The sequence below is a fragment of the Ambystoma mexicanum genome, chromosome 12 (assembly GCF_040938575.1).
Source record: "Ambystoma mexicanum isolate Mex_15411 chromosome 12, UKY_AmexF1_1, whole genome shotgun sequence".
NCBI lineage: Eukaryota > Metazoa > Chordata > Amphibia > Caudata > Ambystomatidae > Ambystoma > Ambystoma mexicanum.
In genome coordinates, this window is record NC_090936.1 from 188,058,962 (window position 1) to 188,071,949 (window position 12,988).

Below are 12,988 nucleotides of genomic sequence, written 5' to 3' on the forward strand. Positions count from 1 at the left end.
ATTAATAAAGACTTTCTCCAGCTGGCTGGCACTATCCCACTCATCTCTCTATTTATAAATAATCCCAACAAGATTTTTGCCCAGAATTCAGGGTTGGCTTTCATTATGATGTTTGCTGCACCATCCAGCCTGGGAGCTCGAGAGGATTTAGCTAATTTATAAGGTATGCAATATCATCATGTCTCAATTCTTCATCGAAGAGCTTGGCCTGGGATCGATATTTTCCCAGCGATATAATATTGTCATCCATTATGGCTTTCTTATTAATGAGTTGGTTCAATTGGCACTCCTCATTTACTGCATAGTCAGCTCGCGACGGTGCCAAAGTTTGTGAAGTAGGATATCCACTCTCTTTGTGAGAAATTCTCTGCTGCCAAGCGGGCACCGTTTCAATATTTTGTTATGGCTTCAATTTTGCCAGTCCATTTATCAATCTATGTTCAGAAGTCTTTGAGGAACTTGGCTCATGCTGGATCCCTGCCTCCATCGGTGTTTTGGAGGGTATTTGTAACCAGCGGTCCATCGGGCCATGAAGTTGTACCTGCCTAGTTGTTCCATCTTGCATAGTATGCATCACTGTTGTCTTTGGAATCTGTCGCAATGTTTCATTCTTGCAAGTACGGGTTAAATCATCCTTTGCCTGATAGGACGGAAACTTAGGCTTTTTGGTTACTTTCTTTATTTTCACTGAGTTTAATTTCACTTCTCTCACAGACAATGGCCGTTCCATATTAGCACAAGGGCAAACTTTGCCCTGGTGCAAAAACACAGTGTACATTTATCTTTTTTGCACTAGTGCAATTTTTGCCTGGGTGCTTATACCATGCCAGGCTGCACGTGTCATGGTGCAGTGGTTTTTGAATATTTGCAAATGTTCTTAGAAATAGGTCAAACTTTGCCCTAGTGCTAATACTGTGCAAACTTTGCACTTGCACCAGTGCAAAGCTTCTGTAATCTGGCCCTTATTGTGCAAGTTACATCAAGCCGCACTGCGAAAACAAAGGTAGAAAGTCTGTAACAGAGCCGCTTCCGACACTCTCAGCAACCTCCGACAAATTCTGATATTTGATTAATCAATCACCTCAATATATCTTGTCTGAATATTTAACTAATGTTGACGAACTGTCTCATATAAAGTTATTCGTTTGAGTGTCTAATAGTAGTCAGGCAATTCCTCAAAGATTTTTTTTCTAAATGTGGCCAGGTGGCAGGTGCCATTAGCCAGGCGCTATCACTCACCAGCTGTACCAACTAAAGTGCTCCTTTTAGATGCCACGAAGAACCTGGCAGAGACTACCGTTCTGCTACCATCTTTGAGGTGCCGGGCCTCTCTGCTGGGTCCTCGGCATTTCTTGCATGGGGAGTAAACAGGCATCAGAATCCATTAAGACATATAGTTCCCATGCAACATTAATCCCCATGTAGAAATTCCGAACGGATCTCCACTATGCATGTATGTGCAAATGAAGGACACATGCAATCGATTCACCCCAAGAAATGCGGCTGCCAATACACTGGCTCAGAATACTGATGCGTTCACTGATTGGCTGCACAGAGCGCGGGAGCTCTTGGAATTGATTTTTAATTGGGGGTTTGCATGCCTTGGGGTGAATGTGTAGGTTTTCACTAATCTGCACCTTTTTGCTAATTTGCGCAATGTGGATTTAAGAAAGAAGCGTTTATTACCTCAGAACCAGCACAGGGCTTTCAGTTTGGCTATTTGGTGGTTCCTTGTAAGCCAAAACTATTCCGTTACAGTACAACTATCATTTGCCAAGAACTGCTATCATATGCCCAGGTAATCACAGCATTTTCCAGCTGTTGCCATCTTACAGTCAGGTAGTAGTACCATGATGACTGTGACTGGAAAATGCATTTCCCAATCCTACACAAAAGACAACACTGTTGGCTTTACCTGTGCTTGTTTAATAAGCCTTTTATATGATATCTATCCCCTTGAATTGGAAAATGGCAACAAGGCAACATGTATCTGACTTGTGGAATTTGCTCTTGTGGACAACCTACAGATTTTGGCCTTTGTTGGAGCAGCCACCAAGGGAAACAGGGAACCCTATGCATTTCTGAAAAGACACCTGTAGGTCTGACTTGTATGAATCGCCCCAGAATGTATTACCCACACGCCCTGACAAAGTGTGAAATTTAGGAAACAAAACACAATTTTCAGACATTTCCCATCTCCAAACCACCGAAACATGCCACAAACAACACATGTCTTATCTTCCCGCGTTTCCACATGTGTCCCGACGAAAACAGTACCTCACATGTGTGAGTGCACCTACATTGGCGCAAAGGTAAAAGGCTAAACCACTGGTAACCCCAATGGTTTCGGCAGAGTAGATTTTGTGAGAATCTGCTCTTGTGGATAACCTGAAGATTTGGGCCTAGGGTGTTGAGGCTATCAAAGAAAACAGGGAACCCGATGCATTTCCCAAAAGAAGATACCCGTGGGAATACACAGAGGTCTGACTTGCGTGAATCGCTGCAGAATGTATTACCCACATGCCCCGACAAAGTCCCAAATTTAGGAAAAAAACCTCAATTTTCAGATATTTCCCACGTTCTCAAAGGTGCCCCAACAAAAACGGTACCTCACATGTGTGGGTGCACCTACCTGGGCACAAAGGGAAAAGGCTAAACCACTGGTAACCCCCAAAGGGTTTGGGGAGACAATTTACAGATTTGGGCCTGGGGTGTCACAGCCATCAATTAAAACAGGTAACAGCATGCATTTCTGAAATGAAGACACCCATGGGAATCCACTGAGGTCTTAGTTGCGCAAATCCCCCCATCATTTATTACCCACAAGCCCCGGCAAATTCCAATATTGTGGGGAAAAACGCAATTTTCAGATATTTCCCACCTCCAAACCACCAAAACACACCACCAACTACACACATGTCCTACCTTCCCACATTCCCACAGGTGTCCTGACAAAAACGGTACCTCACATGGTTTGGGGAGACAACCTACAGATTTGTGCCTGGGGTGTCGCAGCCCCCAAGGTAAACAGGTAATGCCATGCATTTCTGAAAAGACAATACCTGTGGGAATCCACAGAGGTCTGATTTGCATGAATCGTCCTGGATTTTATTACCCACACGCCCTGGCAATGTCTGAAATGAAGGAAATAAAGCACAATTTTCAGTCATTTGCCACTGGGAAACCACCAAAACACGCAGCCAACAATACTTGTCCTAACTTCCTAGGTCTCCTCATATGTCCCAATGAAAGCCAGACCTCGTATGCGTGGGTTTCCTCACCTGGGTGAGAATGGGTAAATCATCCGTATGCCAAATGCTCTGGTAATACAAGAATCACTGTGTGCTACTCACTGCCACCCTGTTTTTCCTCTTCAAGCCCATTCACAGGCACCTTTACTCACTTTCTGCAAATATACAATTCACAGCGTAACAGGACGCGCAGGGGTGGATTTAGCACAATAAACAAAGTTCCTGTGAGCAGTAAAACTGCATCAAGGCACCAACCGTTTTACTGGGCATTCATACACCTTTCGTGTTTTCAGTCAGTAGGCATCCATTTCAGCAGTCTTACCTCTAGCAAATCGCTAGCTCCACAGCAACCGTATCTGCATACTTATAGCAAGTAGACATCCGCTCACATTGCAACCTTGTCTCCAGGCGTTATCTTTCACACCAACTTCATGTACTTGCATATCAACTATGTCTACATTCATATGTCATGTGGCACCAACCGTATCTGCACACTCACAGCAAGTGGACATCTCACATGGGAATCTCGCCGCCAGGCGATATCTTTCACACCATTTTCCCGTTCTTGCCTATCAACTCTGCCTGTATTCAATGGTCACGTGTCACCAACTGTATCTGCACACTTATACCAAGTAGAAATCCACTCACTTGACTACCTGGCCTCCAGGTGATGTCTTTCACAACAACTGCAAGTACGCCCATAGCAAGTATGCCAGCATTCACCAGTTATGTTGAACTATTCATATCTGCAACCATACAACACACTAAATACAGATCCACTAACATGCCAATCATTTCTTCAGTGACGGCGCAGTGCATTCACAGAAATCACATGTACATGTACAACGTAGCTTTACCTCACTCACACATAATCATATCCAAGTCATTCCAACAGAAGACATTTCAGTCACACAAAACATGACACATCTGCAATGAACCCATCATCCACAAAAAGGTTGAAAAAGTCAATAGGCTGAACCCCATCTGTATTCTCTATGCACCCTGATATTCCAGTGGAAGGTGGCACTACATGCTGAGCCATTGCTGGCGGCACCCAGTCCGACTCATCAGCAATATCATGATCTGGCACATTCCTCACACACCCTGCATGTTCCCCCAACCTTGCAGGTAACATGCGTGTGGAAAGTGTCAGAAGAGGTGCATGTACTCTTCCAGTCTCCTCATCAGGTGAGGGAGTGGAATCAGCCTCAACCGAAAACTCACTTTCCGAATCAACATCCTCCTCACCCACAGAAGCAGATTCTGTTTCAGATTTCACATCTGGCTCTGTGCTTGCTCCGAGTCAGACTGCATCAGTAAGGCGAAAGCATCCTCACTAGACATCTGACGAGAAGCCATGACTTCTGTCACGATGCAAACCTTTACTGCCCAAAGAACAGATAAAGAATGAAACAATACGTATCTTTGCTTCTCGAAGTATAGAAACTAGAATAGTAAGTGGTATTGAATGCCACAGACCAAAACCACATAATTATGCCAAAATATCCAGACTCTGCTCACAAACTGTAGCATCCCTCTGCAATGTAATGTACTCTCGGCACGCTACATAAAACGGAGTACTAATTTGCTAACACTCAAGCTAAATGCAAAGGACCAGCTCACTGCTTACTTTCAATTGGTTAGACTGCCACAACACCCCTGCACCTACAACAAAGAGAACAAAAAATCTAAGCAAGAGGTCATCTTCAGCTATACATTACACAAATACAAGTGTGGGGAAAAGGATGGAACCCACAGTACCAATTCAAAGACAGCCACGGTGCGTTGAACCCTCCCCTCCCCGATTGGGGTGCAGGTGGATGGGAAATACTGCTGAGAAGCTACCTTGTAATGTATTAATGATTGGGTGAGGTGAAAAGGCAGGGGCGATCTAGATGCAGACAGTGAAGATGAGGAAAGTACATGGCAGGCCCTTCAAGACAATTGCTGGCACACTTTCCACAAAACCCCCTGCATATTCACATAGGGTTGTGTGTGAAGGGAGAAGGTCACAAAAACGGAACGACTACAAGGGCCAGCAAGTGGAATTAAGCTACTAAATGTGGTGATGCTTTGCAAAGAAATAGGCATCTCTGACATATTAAATACATTGACATTCCACCTAAATAAAGTACTATGCAATTGCTAGGAAGTCAGAGTCTCACAGTCAACAGATTTAGTCACCATTTTACTACCATGCCACACGACCCAGTAAGTCCATCAAACATAACGTCTGGGCCAAGTTCATAATGTCTTCAATAACAACGTCCATGCCTCTCTTAGAAAGGTGCACTGCGTCTCTGTGAAACATCAGTACACCTTTGACGAAGCCATGGTGAATTGTCCGAATTCTGTCAGTCTTTTCAGCGCATCAGTTTCCTCACAAGGAGGTGATGGCCTTTTCCTTCCCAGGAGTTATCCAATCCCTCCTGGGAATCATTTGCAACCAAGCCACCACAGTGTTTGGGAACCTTAATGAAATCCACTGCAGTTCGGCCATCAGTAGCTCCCGTACCCCTCTCATTCCCATAGAAGCCATATCATTTCCTCCCAGATGCACCATAATTAAAAATGGGGGTGAAACATCTCTTTTTGCCTGGGCATCGCAGATGACTCCACTGAGCTGGTGAAGGGGCATTCCCCTGACACCAAACCAGTGCAACGACAGATCATCCCTCTGAGACCCAGATGTGCTTGACCTTATGAAATGTGCCGCATCCCTTCGGATCAAAGAGTGCCCAACAATCCATACAACCCTTATCCTCACTAGGAAATGGAAACATGAAAAACTAACATGAATAGGGCCAGACGTACGGTTTATCAATTAGTGCAGCAAGTTCTTCAACACATGTCTCTTGTAACAATCCCAGACACACACGTCCCCCAATCTTATATGCAATTCACATGTGAGAGAACAGTAGGTCATTATCTAATTGGCACATACTTTTCAGGGAAAGAGGTGAAGGACACATTATGTCACTTTGTGCAAATGGCACAGTTGTGCTGGCACAATTGTAATCAGTGAAGGTTTCGGTTTCTGTGGCCCACCGTTTGTACTGCACTGTGGTAAAGAGAGTTGCAAGTACCGCACCGTGATAACGAGGTATCAGGGAAGGTAAATGGGAATGATATTCATACAGAAAGAAAGACTAAGGCTCAGTGAAGTCTCCATGCCTAGCATTGCTTAGAGCACTGTACCATACGCGTAATTCTCTGAGAACCCACCAACTTGCCTTCTTTACACCACACACAACACAACACTCCTAACCACCATACGAGTCCAAGCTCAAACAATAAAACTGTTCAATACTTTGCACACATTTTGGCAGGGTGACTATTCTGACAGAGGAAATGAACTCCATTGCAAATGTGCATTGTATGCTCTGTCAATATAGGCATTCTGACAGGATGTGTGCCAGTCATCACAAATTGCTAATATTTTGGACAGATTCATTGTGAGAGCTTCAGCCAAAGCTCCAGGACGGCAGATGATGCTGTCCCTGGGCTTGGGCGCCTCTCTCCCATGTCGGTCAACTGTCCCCAGGTTCAGCAGCAGTTCCATGGTGCCCCGGGAGGGTCCACATCCCTCCTCAGAGGGAGAAGCTGTAATGCTGCTGCACTTGGGGACGGCCGACCAACAAGGGAGACAGACTCCCAAGCCCGGGGCCATCACCCGCAACCATCCTGAAGTACTGTTTGACCTGTTTTACAGGTTTTTCCTCCATGGAGGTATGGGCACCCTGCCGTGTTTCACTGGGACCACCGCTGCACTTGGGGACTGTCATCCAACAAGTAAAACAGGGGGCCAAGGGCAGGACCATAACCCCCCACCACGACCATCCTGAAGCTCTGGCTAGGCTGCGTTAAAACTCTACACTCTGAGAAGGAATGGGGACCCTGCCGGGGCTCCCTTGGACTGCTGGTGAACTTGAGAACGGTCGACCTACAAGGGAGACAAGCGCCCAAGGCCAGGCACGTCACCCCTGACCATCCTAGACCTCTGGCTGGGCAGTGTTACAGCTTTCCCATACAGGAAAGAATGGTGACCCTGCCAGGCCACCCTGGGACTGCCCATGGACTTGGGGATGGTCACCCCATATGGGAGACAGGAGCACAAGGCCAGGGACATCACCACCCCCTACTGTCCTGGACCTCTGGGTGGCCTGCTTTACAGCTTTACCCTCCGTGGAGGGATGGGGAGGTGCCAGGGCTCCCTGCGACTGCCGCTGGACTTGGGGATGGTCGACCCACATGGGAGACAGCCACCCAAGGCTAGGGATATCACCCCAACTGTCCTGGAACTCTGGGTGACATATACATAATGTTCCCATACATAATGTCACCGGGAAAAGCCATTGGCAACATTATATATGGTACCATTATGTATGGGGACGGTTGCTGGGATGTCCCCTGCTCCCCTTGTAAAAAAATAATAATAATTTGGGGTTGCGGGGGTGTGCCCCGCATGCTCAATGTAATAATGTCTCTGCAAAAAACAGTGACTTTTTTGTTAGGAGACATTTTTGCTGGGACATTATTACATGGAACACCCTGGACTTGAGGGATGGTCAACCAACATGGGAGACGGGCACCAAAGGCCGGGGACATCACCCCCATCCATGTTGAAGTTATGGCTGACATGCATTGCAGGTTTCCCCTCCAGGGAGGGATGGGCACCCTGCTGGGGGTCCCTGGGACCACCGCTACACTTTGGGACTATCGCCCAACAAGGGAAACAGGCGGCCAAGGGCGGGACCGTAACCCCCGACCATCCTGAAGCTCTGGCTAGGCTGCGTTACAGCTATACACCCAGAGAAGGGATGGCCTGCGTTGCAGGTTTTCCCTCCAGGGAGTGATGGGCACCATGCTGGGGGTCCCCCAACCATCCTAGACCTCTGGTGGGGCAGCGCTACAGCTTTCCCCTCCAGGAAAGAAGTTGGACCCTGCCAGACCCCCCCTGGGACTGCCTCGGGACCTGGGGATGGTGGCCCCACATGGGAGACAGGAGCCCATGGCCAGGGTATCATCACCACTGTTGTGGACCTCTGGGTTGCCTAAGTTACAGCTTTTCCCTGGGAGACGGGCGCCAAGGGCCAGTGACTTCACCCCTGACTATCCTGGACCTCCTGGTGGCCTGCGTTACAGCTTTGCTGCCTCGGAAAGGATGGGGACCCGGCCAGGACGGGATGGCCAATGGAATTGGGGGATGATCGACCAACATGGGAGACAGGCACCAAAGGCCAGGGACATCACCCCCAACCATCCTGAAATTCTGCCTTCCCTGCGTTGAAGGTTTTACCTCCTAGAGGGATGGGCACCCTGTTGGGGGTCCCTAGGACCGCTGCTGCATATGGGGACTGTCGTCCAAAAAGGGAAACAGGCAGCAAAGGGCATGACCATAACCCTGACCATCCTGAAGCTCTGGCTAGGCTGCATCACAGCTCTACACTCGGAGAAGAGATGGGCACCCTGCCGGGCTCCCTGGGACCACTGGTGAATTCGGGGGCAGTCAACCAACAAGGGAGACAAGCGCCCAAGCCAGGCACATCACCTCTGACCATCCAAGACCTCTGTCCTGGCAATGTTACAGCAGACAGGAAAGAATGGACACCCTGCCTGGCCACCCTAACACCGCCCCTGGACTTGGGGATGGTTGCCCCACATGGGAGACAGGTGCCCAAGGCCAGGAACATCACCCCCACTCTCCTGGACCACTGGGTGGCCTGTGTTATGGCTTTTCCCTCCGTGGAGGTATGGGGGCCCTGCCAGACCTCCCTGGGACCGCCACAGGACTTGGGGACTGTCGACCCACATGGGAGATGTGTGCCCAAGGCCAGGGACATCACCCCCGACTGTCCTGGTCACCTGGGTGTCCTGCGTTAAAGCTTTGCCCTTGGGAAAGGATGGGGACCCTGCCGGGACTCAGTGGGACGGCCGCTGGACTTGAGGGATGGTCAACCAACATGGGAGACGGGCACCAAAGGCCGGGACATCACCCCCAGCCATTCTGGAGTTCTGGATGGCCTTTGTTACAGGTTTACCCTCCAGGGAGGGATGGGCACACTGCTGGTGGTCCCTGGGACCGCCACTGCACTTGGGGACTGTCATCCAACAAGGGAAACAGATGGCCAAGGGCGGGCCCATAATCCTGAACCATCCTGAAGCTCTGGCTAAGCTGCATTAAGTGAGGTGAAATATAGCCCCTAAAGGGCAGAAATAAAGAGGCCAAAGTCATTTGTGCATGCTCACCAAAACATAAGGCCAGCACACAAATTATGCCAGATCTGAGGCCTATAGAAGCAAAAACCGGCATATAAATCTAAGTCAAGGAAGTGGGCCTGACTCTAAAAAGTTCAAAGAGGAGCGCAATGCCTTTCAGGAAGGAAAAGAAAGTCACATGCCAATGATGTTTTGATTCAATACATGTAGAACTGCACTTACACCTCAAGAAACAGCAGTGCACAGTATCTTCAATGGGATACCAGAATTGTGCTCCAAGCAGCTGAAGTGAAACAGAGCATTGCATGTAAATTAAATAAAAGAATATCATTTTTGTTTTTCCCTCCAAATGGTCAATACATTTAGCGAAATGCTCACCAAAACCACAAAAAGTGTGAATATGATGCTCTCATCTAACCACTGTATATAAAGGATAATTTAAAAGTGATGCCATATAAGTGCTGAAATTGTGTGCCTTATAAGATGTCATTTAAAAGTAAATATGTGTGAGTTTAAAAGGCCATGTGCTGCTGGTGATTTCTCCCAACATGAAACAGGCCTGGGTGTCATCATCAATCAAAGCCAGTACTTCACTATAGAGAAATAAATACAATGCTTTAGATGGAAAACACGGTGGGGAACTGATAAGCCATGTCTGTTCTGGCCGCACTTGTGACCTCCAGGTCACACGTCCCATAAAAAGGGCATTTGTGTGGCCATTAGGCATTGAAGGGGGAGGTGAAAACTAAACACATATCTCTATGCTTATGTCACATGCCTGAAAAAGAAATGAAACTTTAAAAAATGTGGGGGCCCAGTGAAAGAGACTTGTGAAACTGCAGTTCATTAAAATGGGAGAAATACATTTTATCGCATAACATGGGCAGCGTAAATGTCACAATGGTCATTCCATGCTTGACAGTCACATCCTTCTAACCATGCTAAAAAGATGTTGGTGGGATAATGAAAAGTGATTTGGGCCTTACCGGGATTCCAAGAGATACGACTGTAAAGTGCCATGTTTTTCATTGATTTGGCCCCTGAGTAAATGAAGAAAAACTGTATCTCTGCACAGGAAGGAAGTGCAGACTCCAGACTAGTCTTATCTGATTTGCATTAAAATATAGTTCTCAAAAATGTATTCATACATGTAAAGATTTGAAAATTCAGTGTACTGTCACTCACCGTACAGTGAAAGCCTGGATCGGTGACCACGTCTGTATGGTTCGTGATTTGATTGAAGAGCTTGGGTTGGAGCCTCCACCCGAGCCTCCTCTCTGTGAGGGATTAAGTTCTTTTTAATGATATGGCTCTCTACTGGTTAACAGTACAAAGGACCCGATCACTCCAAAGAGCAGGGAGAACACACTGTCACGGTACCAGCTGCAAAGAAAGAAGAGATCATGAGCAACTGGTGACAGGTAAGTGGACATAAACTACAGACTCTCTCTCTGGTGTCTACCTGATAAGCCTTCCCCCTGGTTAGTGGCTAGAAACACATAGGCAACCTCCTACCTAAAATACAAAACAGTATTGTAACATTGAATGATAACCCTGGATGGAATACCCAAAAAAGGTGTTAGGTCTTACCATAGGATGTACTGGCTAAACTTCAAGGGAGACAATGGAAGGTATAAAATTAAAAAAAGGAATTAGTAGTTAGTAGGGAACCTACACCCGGGCGGCACGAGGAGCGCTCTAGTTTTGGGTTGGTGCACATTCAGCGTAGCGTCTCTAGTGCACGTAGTAGCAACAAACCGAATGAATGCCAGTACAAGCTGACAATGAGCAGGTAGGATAGGAAGTCCAGTTACAGGAAATAAATGAGTCCCTATACTAGGTGTATAGAGTATTCACCACCAAGAGGAGTTAGGTTAGAAAAGAACAAAGAACACTCACGTTTCCAGAAGACCCTAGGACCTGTAGATGAGTGGCGTGCTGCTTGAGGTGAGTGAAGTCACAGCATTCGCTGAGTGAAGAAAGCAGCAGCTAATATCCAAAGGTCTGATACACGTGCCGGGGTGCCAAGATTAGAATCGTAGGGTTGGCAGTCTGTGAGAATAGCCAAGGGTCTGGTACACGAGCTGGGGCACCAGGAGCAGAATCGTAAGGTTGTGCAGTCCGTGGGAGTAGCCGAGGGTCTGGTACACGAGCTGGAGCGCCAGGAGCAGAATCGTAATGCAAAGAAGTCCTTAGACGAAAAGCAGAAGTCAGACAACATTGAAAGTAATGAAGACGTGACTTCGAGGAGTAACTTCAAATAGAAGCAGCGAGGCGTGTATCACAGCTGCTTATGTAGGTGGAGTGCAACAATCAAAGAAGATGTCTGGGTGAAAGCGTAGGTCACCTGACACATGCATAGAGCAGCTTGGGTAATGTAGTCCAAATACTGGCACCCACTACCTAACGCCGCCGGAGACACCATTTGGCCAAAAATGGTGCAACAAATCATCGCACAGCATGCGGAATGACCACAGCTCTGCACGCTGTCCCAGGATGCCAACGAGAGTGCTGTCAGCAGCATGGGGGAGCCAAATCACCGCTTGTGCATAGGGTGAAGTGTGACAGGTACTCACCATAATATTTTGTGAGCTCAATGCAGATCGAGTCCATCTGTCAAATTGAGATGATGAAGCTCTCGCCTCCCACAGCTCTTTCAAATCACTCCCCCATCCTCTTGTCCTATCGGCACACAGGTGGAAAGTGGGTAGTGAAGATTAACCAATCCGCTTCGCAGGAATCATGAAAAGTTATTTATGTCATTTGCCCTATAAATAAGGCAGTTTGCATCAGAGCTGGACTTCTTCCGCTAATTCCGAGATCCAACCTGCTGCCAAAATCTGGCGAGAAACATTCTAGCAGAGAGGCCTAAGTCTTGCATTGGAGGCAGTAGCCAGGAGAATTAGAAGCTGATTGGGACCCCTTGGAGGACTCAGGAGATCTTTGACTGACCACCCCAGTGGTGCCCCGATGTGCCTGATGCCCAGCTCAAGGTCTCTCCTGTAAGTAGTGTAAGTAGAACCACCCCAAAACCATAGATTGTGTAGGCCCTATATTCCTCCAGCATTGTGTTAGTCATTTCCCCATTGAAAATATCCTGTTTGTCTGTGTGTATCCATAGCATATTTGTCAAAGTAAATCAATTAATTCCCCTATTGAATTCGCGGGATCTGTATTGTTGGCATTCGAAACCGACCATATTTTCCCAGTGTGTTTTGAGGTGGTATAGTCATAAAAATTTGCCAAAACAATTAACCCCAAAGCCTTGTTCCACATGTGTGCGCAGGGTGTAAAAAAACTAAATTCCCCATTGATCCCCCTCATTTGTGCATATGCAAGGTGCAAAACTAAACTGCCCCTGTGCACCCCTTGCGCTCTCTAAAACAAATTTCACCTAGTGTTTCTTTCAAACACATTGCAGCAGTGCTTAACACTTCAAAACCAATTTTCCCATTGTTAGATGATAAAAACCCCAACGCCCTTTGTGTTATTGTTAGGTGTGGCAAACACATTTCCAT